The following is a 13,038-nucleotide window of genomic DNA, read 5'->3' on the forward strand; positions in this document are numbered from 1 at the left end:
CCAGCAGGTCGAGGCTGCGGTGACTGGGAGCGGCCACTGCACTCCAGTCTGGGTAACAGACTCAAAAAAAAGGATACCTACACATGTGTGTTTGTTGTAGCTCTAGTCACAATAGCAAAAATATGGAACCAATCATGTTGCCCATCAAAGCTGGACTGGAGAAAAAAATTGTGGTATATATGCACAATGGAATATTATGCAGCCATAAAGAAGGACAAACACATGGACTTCGCAGCAACTTGGATGAATTTAGAGTCTATCATACTCGGGATCTATCACAGAAACAAAGAACAGAGTACCATATATTGTCACTCATAAGTGCACCTTGGACAATTATTATAATACTATAAGAAAGGGATTGGCAAACTGGGAATCCCTAGTGGGAATCTGTCAGGAGAAGGGGGGTTGGATTGGCAGTTGAGGGAAACTGCGAGGGGAAGGAAGGCCATACTTCATCAACAAGGGTACTTGCATAATCAATGTTTGTATACTTACCCTGAATTGCACCCCACATCTTTATAAAAAAATGTTAAAAAAGCATTTCTGGTTGTCATAATTGAGGGAGAGATTGCTAAAAGTTATGTGAGATTTTCTGTGAAACCTCTTTTTCTCTCATTCACTCAACAGATATTCGTGAAGTTTCAAATGTGACTGGGTGCTATGTAAGCATTTTGGACATAAAGACACATCAAATATTACCAAACATGGTCACGGAATGCAATAGGAATGATACTGTATAAAAGGCAGAAATGGGCAAAGGAAAGAGAAATCAACTTTGCTTACAGGGTTAACATAAAGTCTTGCATATAGGTGAGTGAAAGGGAAAAATAAACAGAGAAATGAAATGAAGGCAAAACTAGAGGAATTAAAAGAAAAAGAATTCTCAAAGAAAATAAATAACAGCCGGGCTCGGTGGCTCAACCTGTAATCCCAGCACTTTGGGAGGCCGAGGTGGGGGAATTGCCTGAGCCCATGGGTTCGAGACCCACCCAGGCAACCTGGTGAGACCTCGTCTCTACAAAAATCAATTAGCCGGGTGTGGTAGCGCACGCCTGTAATTCCGGCTACTTGGAAGGCTGAGGTGGAAGGATCGCCAGAGCCCAGCAAGTTGAGGCTGTGGTGGCCGTGAGCGTGCCACTGCCCTCCAGTCTGGGCGACAGAGTGAGACTCCAACTCAAAAAAAAGAAAGATAACACATTCACTTGATTGGGAAGGAGATCAAAAGGTAAGGCAGAGTGAAATGAAATCCAAGTAATATGTGGAGAAAACATTAAGAATGGCCAGTGGCTTTAGGCACAGCTGTCTGTATTCGAATATTCTAATAACTGCTTAGTGTTTCCCCCATCCATTCTCAGTGGTCTTGCCTAAAGGACCCTTTTGATGGTTATCTCCAACAGTGAGTTTTCTTTTGCTTTTTTCCTTTGAGAGTAAAAAGAGCTGTTTTTCTGGAAGGATGTCAAGTTGCTGTAACTGGGATTGGAAGGCAGACCAATTGGAGAAACAATGGGGTCAGTGCCTGGACAGCAATCTGTCATGAAGCAAAGCCTGTCATAGTCAGCCCTAAAGATGCAGACAAAGATGCACGACTATTATTTTCCAGAGAGATTCTTAAAGCACCTTGGGCTGAAGCTCTGCACGGGCCCTGAGCTTCCGCACTGGACCACCTGCCAGGAACTGTGTATCAGGCTGACCTCTCCCAACCAGTGTGAATAACTTCCAAGAAGTGGTCCCCACATAAGAGCAGGGGCTGCAAGCTGGCACAGAATGAGAAGAGATTTATAGCACTAGAATATCTCTCCCTTTTGAAAATGAAATGGCACATAAGGGGGGAGGTGGTTGGAGTCTTGGCTGAAAGGGCCTATCCCCAGGCATAATCATTTCAACATTCATTACCCTGTGCAAAAGCTTGGGTTGGCCCAGGCAAGTCTGCGGAGGAAAGAAAAGATTGATGTGTTTAGTAATAGACATGCAAAGACTTCTTCAAGACTTCTCTGATCAATTTTTTAAAAAACCTTGTACCGTATGATTTTTTTCCAGAAGGTAGGGTGTGCTGAGGGACCTTGGTGGGACCATTGCTACAGCAAGCAAAGAATCATACAAGCATTTAGAAACATGTTATGTTCTACTCTACAGTATACTGAGATCTGGAAAGAACGCTATATGCCATTAAAAAGCTCCTCAAAATAGAGAGCTAGGTTTTGTATCTTTTGTGGTCATTTTGATTCTTCCAACCTTGAAAAAATTGTTTAGAATCTTGAAAACCCTGAGGATACTTTTAACCACTGAAAAGATCAGCTATTTCAGAAAGTAGGATGATGACAGTCTTCCTGATGTAGTTCCTGCGTGAACATGGTATTACTTATTGCCAAGTCATCTCTGCTTTTTGATGATTAGCAGGAAAGTGAGGGAGTTTCACCATTAGAAAATATCACATTCTTGGGAGATGATGTCTTCAACAGAGCTTGAGGGACAAAGAGGAACTCTGGGCAGAAAGACTGAGGTTAAATATTAGAGTTCCACCATGGACGTGTTGGAGGTTGTGCCAGGGAAATTCATACACAATAAAAACACAGACATGGGAGATTTGCACAGCCTTTAACTTAGGTCAAAAAAACATGTAACTTGTTAAGTAAGAGGGCACTAACACGTGCCATGTCACGCTGGATTTTCTTGAAAAATAAAAAAAAAATAACAAAGTTAAACTTTCAGTCAACCTGAAAATATTAGCTTTTTATGGGGGCAGGGCGGAACGAATGGAACAGCAGAGTCTTTTTTTTTTTTTGATTACCCATTTTCTGAATCTTCTCAGAGAAAGAGTGATAGGGGAATAAGGCTGTCAGGAAACATGGAGAGCTGGAAAAAAATACTGGGAAAGTATTTATTAAAGATATAGCATAAGTAGAAGAGGTGGGCCTCTACTACTAATGACCAAAGGACATGCTAGGACGTAGTGACTGATAAATGTTTTCCTGAGACTGATATTTGAAATCTTTTAATTGAAAGAGAAAAATGCAAATGAGTCAGTGACATATGGTATTTATGCGCAATTCAGAGTGAAGCAGTACTTTACCATTTCTAACTGCAATGGCCAATACTTTTTAAGTATATATCAGATGGGTTTAGAAAATGACGATTTTGAAATTACAGAAAATTTCTCTCTTTGAATCATAAAACAATATTTTGGAGGGAAAAAAAAGAAGTCTTTTCTCCCAAGCATGATGAGATAGAAGAGCAGGATCCAGGGGGACCAGATAGGTTTTATTAGTCAAATTGTTGTCAAAAAGAGTTTATAAGACACTTGAAAGGTTTAAGAATAAGTACCATATCTAGATCTAATTACTCATTGCTTATTTCATACTTTTGATCAAGATGTTTTTCTTTCTTTTATTAAATAAAAATTGCACCATCAAACTTTTAACTTTTTTTTCGGTCTGGTATTAAATTATTTTGAATTCTTCCTCATCATGGATTATGAGCATTTTGTCATAATTGGAATCTCCTTTCTTCTTACTGACCTTCAGCCAACAATCATGTGCTTTCTAAAATTGATGTTTAGACAATGATGCTCATCTTAATAATACTGAAGAAGATAACAGGATGTTTAATGTCTTCTTTTCTGAGGTCAGTGGATGCTGTTTGAAATCTAAAACCAACTCGAATTCACTGTCATTGATTCCTTCAATCACAATTTCAAATATTCAATCCAGTCTCAGAACAGAAAAATTGGTCTCAAAAAACATCAGCTCTACTGATGTCCTGGGTTTTTAGGACATCAACTGTGAGGAAATGGTGGACCTATTCATAATCCTACATTTTTGCCCATATGAAAGTTCGGGAATCGCTTACTGTACTTACACTGGAACTCCCTCTCCCCATCTCTCATGGTCTAAGCAGGAATGTGGAGGGAGCACTGACCCTCAGCATCACACAAAGAGCCTTGGACAATAAAGAAGGTTGCCTCTTTCTATACAGACCTGCCTTTGTGCTGATCCTTGCGGCCGGAGAGCGCAGTGGATGCCAGGGAGATAGATGTGATGTGTTCGCCTCGTTCAGGGCAGCAGCTGAGCGACTTTCACACAGGCAGGCAGGTACAGCGGGCCTAGTAACAGATGAGAACCCCTGGGGAGCCCTTGACTATGGAGAATGGAAAATCAAAAGAAACCATATTGGACACAGATACAAAGGGAGTCCCCTGCTCCTTTTCTTTCCCGGCTTGTTCCCTTTCTCCCCTTCCTTAGGAAACGGCAGTGAATGTGGAAAGCTGGCTTCCCCCTGGAAGCGTTCAAGTGCCCGGGGACTCCAGATGCTATTCTGTGCAAATGGTCTCCAAAACCCTTTTGCAAGTCCACTTTCTGTCTTTTCTGGGAAAGAAAGGCAAACTAAGGGATGGAAAACTTTCCGGCAACTATTTCCTCTCCTTTGCTCTGGATAAGGGAAGTGCAGTGAATTGCTGCCGCTGCCCATTTCAAGGTATCATTGGCCTGGGTTTTGGTGGCCCAGAAGGAATCAACAGAGTACCAGTAGAAAGTTTTAAACATACTAGGCATTGTCCTCAACTTTGGAAGTAGGTGGCAAAGGCATTTGAAAAGACCTGGACACCAAAATTAGTAACTATTTTTAATATAACAAAATTGTGTATTTCACTAGTAAAGATGATCCATCTCCCCTTTTTCTATTTGCTGTAAAAATACTATAATATGGTTTAAAGTTTTTTTAATATTCCCTTTTGTGAGTCCAAATTAATTTTGTACAGTCTAGTCCTATGACAAAAAGAACTACAAAGAATGCTAAACCATTGCCAGAATTCTAAGATAAATTGTAGTCACGTGATCTGTTTTGGTGAGGTCGAACCAGAACTAAAATCTGTGTTAAACAAGATTCCTGAAGCTTCAGAGTTGAACATCTCAGTGCTTCTCATCCCTTCAGCCCATACTGACATACATCAAAATTAGAAATAAAGCTCAGATAATGTTAATACATTTGATATATACCTGAATGTGTAAGAAGTATTTTTAAAGTATGATGTGGCTATCACATATACTTGCTTCCTTATGACATGTAAATCTAACCAATATTCTGAAGAAACAGAACACATTTGTATTGTACTTTAAAATTTATGGTGATCATATAGGCTTTTGACACTTCTGGTAGCATTATTGGTCTACCATTCTTAGAAGGAGCAACTCACATATAGAAGTATATTAGTCCTTTAAAGGGAATCAAGGCTCTTTCTTTACCACATAAAGTATGTATGCACACATACACAAACACAACAGTCTGTATCTTGAAAACAGTGTGCTAATGGAGTTTGAGATGTGTAGAAATCTCTTGTGCTAAAGTTAAAACATAAATAATGCTTTCACTATGCATTGGCCTATTTTCTCTCTCTCTTTCTAGAGTGACAGTAGAGGCCAAAGGGACACGAGCATCAGTGATGGCAGGCAGAGATATATATATGGAGAGAGAGAGAGAGAGAGAGAGAGACTATATATGTGAAGTTAAGGTAGCAGTATAGTGAGTTTTGTGGGATTTTTTTCCTTTTTAGAAAACACATGACTATAGTTAAGAAAACAGCACTTAAAATAGTGGCAAATACATTTAAATGAGGTCCTGAATCAAATTAAATAATAATGGACTAATTTAGAAATACAAAGTACAGAAAACATGTGCTCCCTCCCACACTTATGGCAGGCATCTAGAATCATTCATGACACTTTGTACCCGTCTGCAGCTCAGAATCTGTCTCAACAATACTCCAAGGCATCTCTACTATTTAATCAAGCTGGCCTATAGGATGACTCCTTATTTTCCATTCTTAAAAAAGTCTCTTAATCTATTTGTGTCTTAGTTACCCTATTAGAGAAATGATCACAAAGATTAGAGTCCTGTATGGATACAGGATAGTGAATTTTTTAGATAGATTATCAAGAGATGATGTAGTTCTCTTCTTTTAAAAGTAAAAATAAAACAGGTACTATCAATATAGAAGAGTTTAAGTCCATCCAAAAATAAGTTAAATTACATATAGCATCAGAGTATCTATCCATCTCTAAAATACTATCATGGCTGCTTCACCTCAAGAAACTTTTGCTCATAATATCACTGACAGTCAAAATGTAAAATAAATCAGGCTTTTTAATACAAGTGGAATTTCTTAAGGAAAGAATACTTCTCTAAATACATTTATTTCATGAAGAAAAGCTAAAGGTATTGTTGAGTCTCTTAGTCAATGTCTTTCTTAAACAGTATATTCCTCTGTAAGTCAAAATATGACTACTGGCATACCTGCCACCTGGAATACTCTTCTTTTCTCCCTTCAGGTTGGCTCTTGTCTTATGTCAGTTGCTCAGGGGCATTTCCATGATCCAGAGTAGATTGTCTACACTCATATGATTTTATCTCAAGTAGCCTGTTCTTTTCCTTGATAACATTTACCACAAAAAACCTATCATCTATCTATCTATCTATCTATCTATCTATCTATCTATCTATCTATCTATCTTTCTATCTATCTATCTTTCTAATCTATGTATTTATTCATCCATCCATCCATCCATCCATCTCCAAACCATCTATCTCATTTACCTAAACTTATTTAGTTGCTGTCTTTTTCACAAGGGTAGGGACAATTTTAATGCTGTTGTTGTTCACCACTGAAGGCTCTGACATACTCTAGAAGTCTTGGTTACACATTAGAATCACCTATGAAGCTATTTAGAAATTCCAATGTGCAGGTCAAATCCCAGAAGAGTTATATCCGAGAGAGTTTGTATGAGTCTGCTCAGACTGTCATAACAAAATATCACAGACTGGGTAGCTTAAATTTATTTTCTCATGGTTCTGGAAGCTAGAAACCCAAGACCAATGTGCAATCAAGGTCGATTTCTGATAAGCCCTAGTTCTTTGACTTATAGATGACCATCTTCTCACTGTGTTTTCACATAGCATTATCTCTGTGCACTTATGTAGAGAGAGAGGGAAAGAGAGAACAAGCTCTGGTGTCTCTTTCTCTTCTTATAAGGATACGAATCCTATTGGATTAGGACTCCATCCCACAACCTCACTTAACCTTAATTACCCCCTTAGAGAGACATTGAGGGTTAGGGCTTCAACAAATGAATATACGGGCAACCCCTTTGGGTTTCCTTCCACTGTGGGAACTTTTCTGTCCTCTCAATAAATCTGCTTTAAAAAAATGAATATGGGGGGATGAAAGAGAGACACAATTCAATCCATAACAGGATAACACCCAGGCATCTGTGTGGTTTAAAACTCTATTCTAGTGTCTAGTTGTCTTAGTCTGTTTTGTATTACTATGACAGAATACCTAAGGATGGTTACTTTATAAAGAAAAGAGGTTCATTTGGCTCAGGATTCTGGTGACTGAGAAGTCCAGCATTGGGGAACTGCATCTGATGAGGGCGTCATGCTACTTCCACTCATGGTGGACAGCTGAAAGAGATAGGGCATGTGCAAGGAGACTACATGGAAAGAGAGGAAGCAAGAGTGAGAAACTGAGGAAGCCAGATTCTTTTTAACAACCTACTCTTTTGAGAACTAATCCATTCCTGGAGTGAGAGAATGAGGACTAACTCCAGCCCCTAGAATGGCATTAATGAATTCGTGAGAGATTCTCCCCCATGACCCAAACACCTCCCACTAGGCCTCACTTCCCAACACTGCCACATTGAGAAACAAATTTTAACATGACTTATGGCGGGCACAAACCACATTCAAAGCACAGCACCAGCTAAAACGGAACGCCATGATTGTGTAAGAGAGCCTCAATATAAATTTTCATAGTAAGCCTTTCTTTTGTGTTGAAATATGCAAAATAATGTTAGCAGCCTCTTATGTAACCTTTTTAGTAGCAGCACTGTAAGTTGTGAAAGCCACAAAACATATTATGGTATAATCCTGCACCATCAAAAAGGGGTGGAGGATAGAGACAGACACACGGATTGTGCAAAACAATGCTATTGCTGTATGTGCCCCATTCATCTACAGGCCTATAAACAGACTGAATTCAGAAACAAAACACAAAACACTCCCCTTTTCAACGAGCCTAGCAGTTTTCAGGGAAGAGTACAAAAGCCAGGAAGAGGTTTTCTGCTCATTCACAATTGGGACTAAGCTGGTGGGATCATCTCTCTCCAAAGTGAGGCTAGAGGTGATTAAAAACAAGATTTAAGACTTGATGCCTCCTAGGCATTAATTGGAAGGGAGTGAGGGAGTCAATGCAAATGCAGCCACCTGCCTGGAAGACATGTATTTAGGGAAAGGATTTATGCAAAACATCTGATTGTCTTTTGTTGTGGATACCCACTGAGTTTCCAAAGCAAGGTTTGGGTGGGCAACTCAGAACTTGGCCACAGCACTCTGTGTAGGAAAAAACTACTGGGAGTGGGAGACATAGATCTGGAGTCAGAAACACTAATTTGAGACATTGTTGTGCCATTTACTCCCTTTGTAACCATGAGGCAAGTTTCCCATCCTCTGAGTCTCTGTCTTCTTAGTTACACTCAAGTAGAAGGGTTCTTGTGAGGGTTATTTGTGAAGCCCTATATAAAACCTGATCATTACTATGACTATGTACATTATAGGCAGTCAGCACTCTAACTTCCAGTTTTCCTTGTATACAGTGAAGGTACGGCCCATCTGCCTTACATACCTTATAGGAATATTATGTTGATTACTAGGTCACATCAATGTGCTGTTCTGGGGGGGGAAACACTCTAGAAACACTACATAAAGCTCATCTGTGCTTGAATCAAAGTCATAAACTAAGCACACGCTCCAGTCTTTTTTTCCTTCCTGAAATGCTAAAAATGATAGATTAAAAAAAAAAAATTCAATGAATCTGAGACACAAGAAGTGCTGTCTGTGGTAGATCAGAAATTCTGAAGAGTCTCTAAAACTTGGAAAATTTTTAATTCAATTGAATTTAAAGAGAAAACCCAAAGGCCGAAATATATGTAGGAAAGGATCAGTCTATAATGCAAGAGAAGCCTTGAAGGTGTTCCAAGCGTGGGCCTGCAGATATGGGCTGCTGAATGGGGCCCTCGGGTGACTGGCTGGGTAGCAAAACATAAGCAGTCAGGCAAACTGGCCTTTCTTTGCCTCTCGGCTAATTTCTTTTTTTTTTTATAATTTTTTTATTATAAAGATGTGGGGTACATTTCAGGATTAGGTATATAAACATTGATCATGCAGGTACCCTTGTTGAAGAGGTATGCCCCTCCCTCCCCCTAGCAGTTCCCTCAACTGCCAATTCCACACCCCCCCACGGTTTCCTACTACTGCCGATCACTTTCTTATAGCATTATAATTGTTCAAGTTCTGTTTATGAGTGAGAACACATGGAACTCTGTTCTTTGTTTCTGTGATAAATCACTGAGTATGATTGACTCCAAATCCATCCAAGTTGCTGCAAAGTCCATATACTTGTCCTTCTTTGTGGCTGCATAATATTCCATTATGTATATGGACCACATGTTTTTTATCCAGTCCAGCTTCGATGGGCAACATGTTTGGTTCCATAAATAGAGCTCCAACAAACATAAGCATGCAGGTATCTTTTTTGTAGAATTATTTGAGTTCCTCTGGTATATTCTCAATAGGGGAATTGCTCGGCTTATTTCAAGTAGCCAGAGGGAGAGAAGCTTTCTGCAAGTGGGATCAGTGATTGTGGCTACCTGGGCTGGAGGTGTGAGACAAGATAGGCAAGAAGCCTCCACAGCAAGAAGGCTGACTGTTATAGCAGCCCACATGCTAGCACTTTTCACCCCTCTACCCAAAGCACTGCAGGCTAGCTAAAATAAATGATATGGCATTCCTAGAGACAGCATTGGTTTTTTTAAAAGTCTCAAATACAAAGATGAATTCTCAACCAAGACTCACCAAGTGCTTGAATGAAACCTATACCAGATAAGAGGGGGTACCATGCTCAGCAAATAATAAATGATAAGGAAAATCAAGCAAGACATTAGAATGAGTATGATTGTAACTTCCAAAGTTGATGTAAGACTAGCACCCATAATAATTATTAAATTACAAAAATAAGCTAGATATTTGGGAAATTAAATATTTGATTGTTGAAATTAACAGCCAGGAGAAGGGTTTAACAGCAGAATGGAAATAGTTGAAGTGTTAGTGAGTCATCATTGAGATGAAGGATTCTCCTTGAATACCCTACAAAAACACAAATAAATGAATCATATGAAAGAAATATTGAGAGGCTGGAGAATCTCTACCTAATATGCAATCTAAAGGAAGAACAGAAAAAAATAGAAAAGAAACAATGGAAGAATTTCTGTAGTTTAAGGAAAAGTGAATCATATTAAAAGGACTTATTAAGTGGAGGCTGGGGAATTAGGAGATATTTATCATTGTAATATAAGAAATATGTATATAATAAGAAGTAAAGACAGAGGGAAAATCCAATCATCATAGAGGCAGGAAACAAAGGTACATGATAAGGTTTTTTTGCCCTTATGGTTTTATACTCTGCTATACTCTGTATATATGAAGGACTTCCATATTTATGGATGTAAACACTGGTGCTATTCTATGCCAGAAGGGATCTTGGACTTTCTGGTGCCATGTACTTTCAATTTCTATTACCTTACCTCCGTAGAGAAAAGCTGATTTGGGGCCAGAGAGTTCAGTTTTGTAAAAGTAACTTACTAACAATTGTGATTAGATTGATTCGTCCTTCTAATCTAGAACACATTATGATAATGTGAATCCCAAACCCTATGGTTCACCTCATTTGGTTCACTTATTCTACTCTAAAGAATATAATTTGTCAATATTTATAAATTCAGAAAATATGTGTGACATTCATCATAATATTAGTTGTATAGTGAAAAAGATAAGATAGGCAAGAAACCTCCACAGCAAGAAGGTTGACTGCTATAGCAGTCCACATGCTAGCACTTTCCACCGCTCTCCTCAAAGCACTGCAGGCTAGCTGAAATAAATGATATGGGAAACACTTTTATGATTAAATACATTATGACCAGAACCACAAAAGTCCCTGAATAACTAAAGCAATTTTGAGAACGCACAAAACTAAACAAAGATATTTCCTAATTTCAAAATATATCATAAAAATACATTCATAAAAACAGTACGGTATAAAAATGAACTTATGGACCAGTGGAAACAAAGCCCAGAAATAAACCCATGCATGTACTGTCAACTGAGCTTCATAAGGGAACCAAGAACATACAATGAGGAAAGGAAAGTCTCTTCAATAAATGGCCTTGGGAAAACTGGGTATATGCATGCAAAAGAATGAAACTAGACCTTTATCTTATACCATATTCAAATATCAACTAAAAATGTATTAAAACTTAGATGTAAGACACAAAACTGTAAAACTCCTAGAAGAAAACTGTTTTGATGTTGGCCTTGGCAATAATTTCTTGAACATATTATTAAGATTAAATAATATTTTATGATGTGTATATACAAAAACACAGGCAGCAAAAGCAAAAACTGGCAAATAGGATGACCTCAAACTAAAAACCTTCTTCAAAACAAAGAAGACAATCAACAAAATGAAATGGCAACCTATTAAATAAAAGAATTTTGTTGCAAACCATATATCTAAAAAGAGCCACTATTAAAATTTTATAAGGAAGTGTTACAGCTCAATAACAAGAAAACAAATAATTCAATTTAAAAATGGTCAAAGGAACTGATTAGACATTTCTCCAAGGAAAACATACAGACGAGCAACAGATATATGTAAAGGTGTTCAACATCCCTAATCATCAGAGGAATGTAGAGCAATACCATGATAAGGTGTCACCTCATACCTGTTAGGATGACTATTTTATGTATATATTTAAAATATTATATATATATATATATTTAAAAGATATGTGCTTGCGAGAATGTGAAGAAAAGAGAACCCTGTACATTGCTGTTGGGAATGTAAATTGATGCAGCCACTGTGGAAAAATAGTATTGAGGTTTCTTGAACATGAAAACTAGAACGACCAGATGATCCAGCAATCCCACTTCTGGGTATATATCCCAAGGAAATGAAACCATTTGCATTGCAGCCCTATCCACAGTAGTTATGACATGGAAGCAACCCAAATGTTTATCTATAGATGACGGAATGAAGAAAATATGGATATACACATCATAAAATATTATTTAATCTTAAAAGCAAAGAAAATCCTGACATTTACAGCAAAATGAATGAACCTGGAGGGTATTATGCTGAGGGAAGTAAGCCAAAAACAGAAAGAAAAATACTACATGCTCCCACAGATATGAGTATGGGGAGCCAGCCCCCCAAAAGAGATTTAGAGGGTCCCTGGAAGGTGGGGCAGCGTCGGCAAATATTCTGGAAGAATAGAAGGGAAGAAAGAGACTGGACTCTGTCTAGTGCAGAAGCCGATTCTGTAGTAGGGACAGACATTAAAAAGGCAAGATGGAGGGATAGATATAAAGAGAAAGAAAGAAAGTGGACAACTGTTCAGTGAAATGAGCAGAAGCCGTTTATTGGGAACAAACGTGAGTCTTTTATCCCAAATTTTCACATGTCAAATCACAAGACTTTCACGTGGGCACAAAGCCAGGTAGGTGAAGGGCGTCACCCACCCACCAGGTGTTTCCTTAGGAATGACAAGGACAACTCCAATCAAATCACAAGAGTTTTACAAAGCCAGGTGGGTGGAGGGCATCCTCACCCACCAGGCATTTTCCTTAGCATGAGAAAGGACAATCTTAATCAAATCACAAGAGTTTTACATGAACACAAAGCCGGGGAGGGGGGGGGGGCATCCCTGCCCACCAGGCGTTTTCCCCCAAGCATGAGGAAGGACAATCCCAAAATTATTTCACTGTTCCTTATGCTTGGTTTATGTTCCTCAAAAGCAATACAACAGTTTTAATATCATAAAATCCTAATAGTCAATAACTTCTAAAACTTATGCATACCCACACCTAATGACTGACTTAAATCCTAATACCTTTCTATTCTGTGCTAACTTTACCTGTACTATAAAAAAACTCTTA

This window comes from Carlito syrichta, unplaced genomic scaffold (genome assembly GCF_000164805.1).
Source record: "Carlito syrichta isolate Samal-C Ts95f unplaced genomic scaffold, Tarsius_syrichta-2.0.1 Scaffold301696, whole genome shotgun sequence".
Taxonomy (NCBI): domain Eukaryota; kingdom Metazoa; phylum Chordata; class Mammalia; order Primates; family Tarsiidae; genus Carlito; species Carlito syrichta.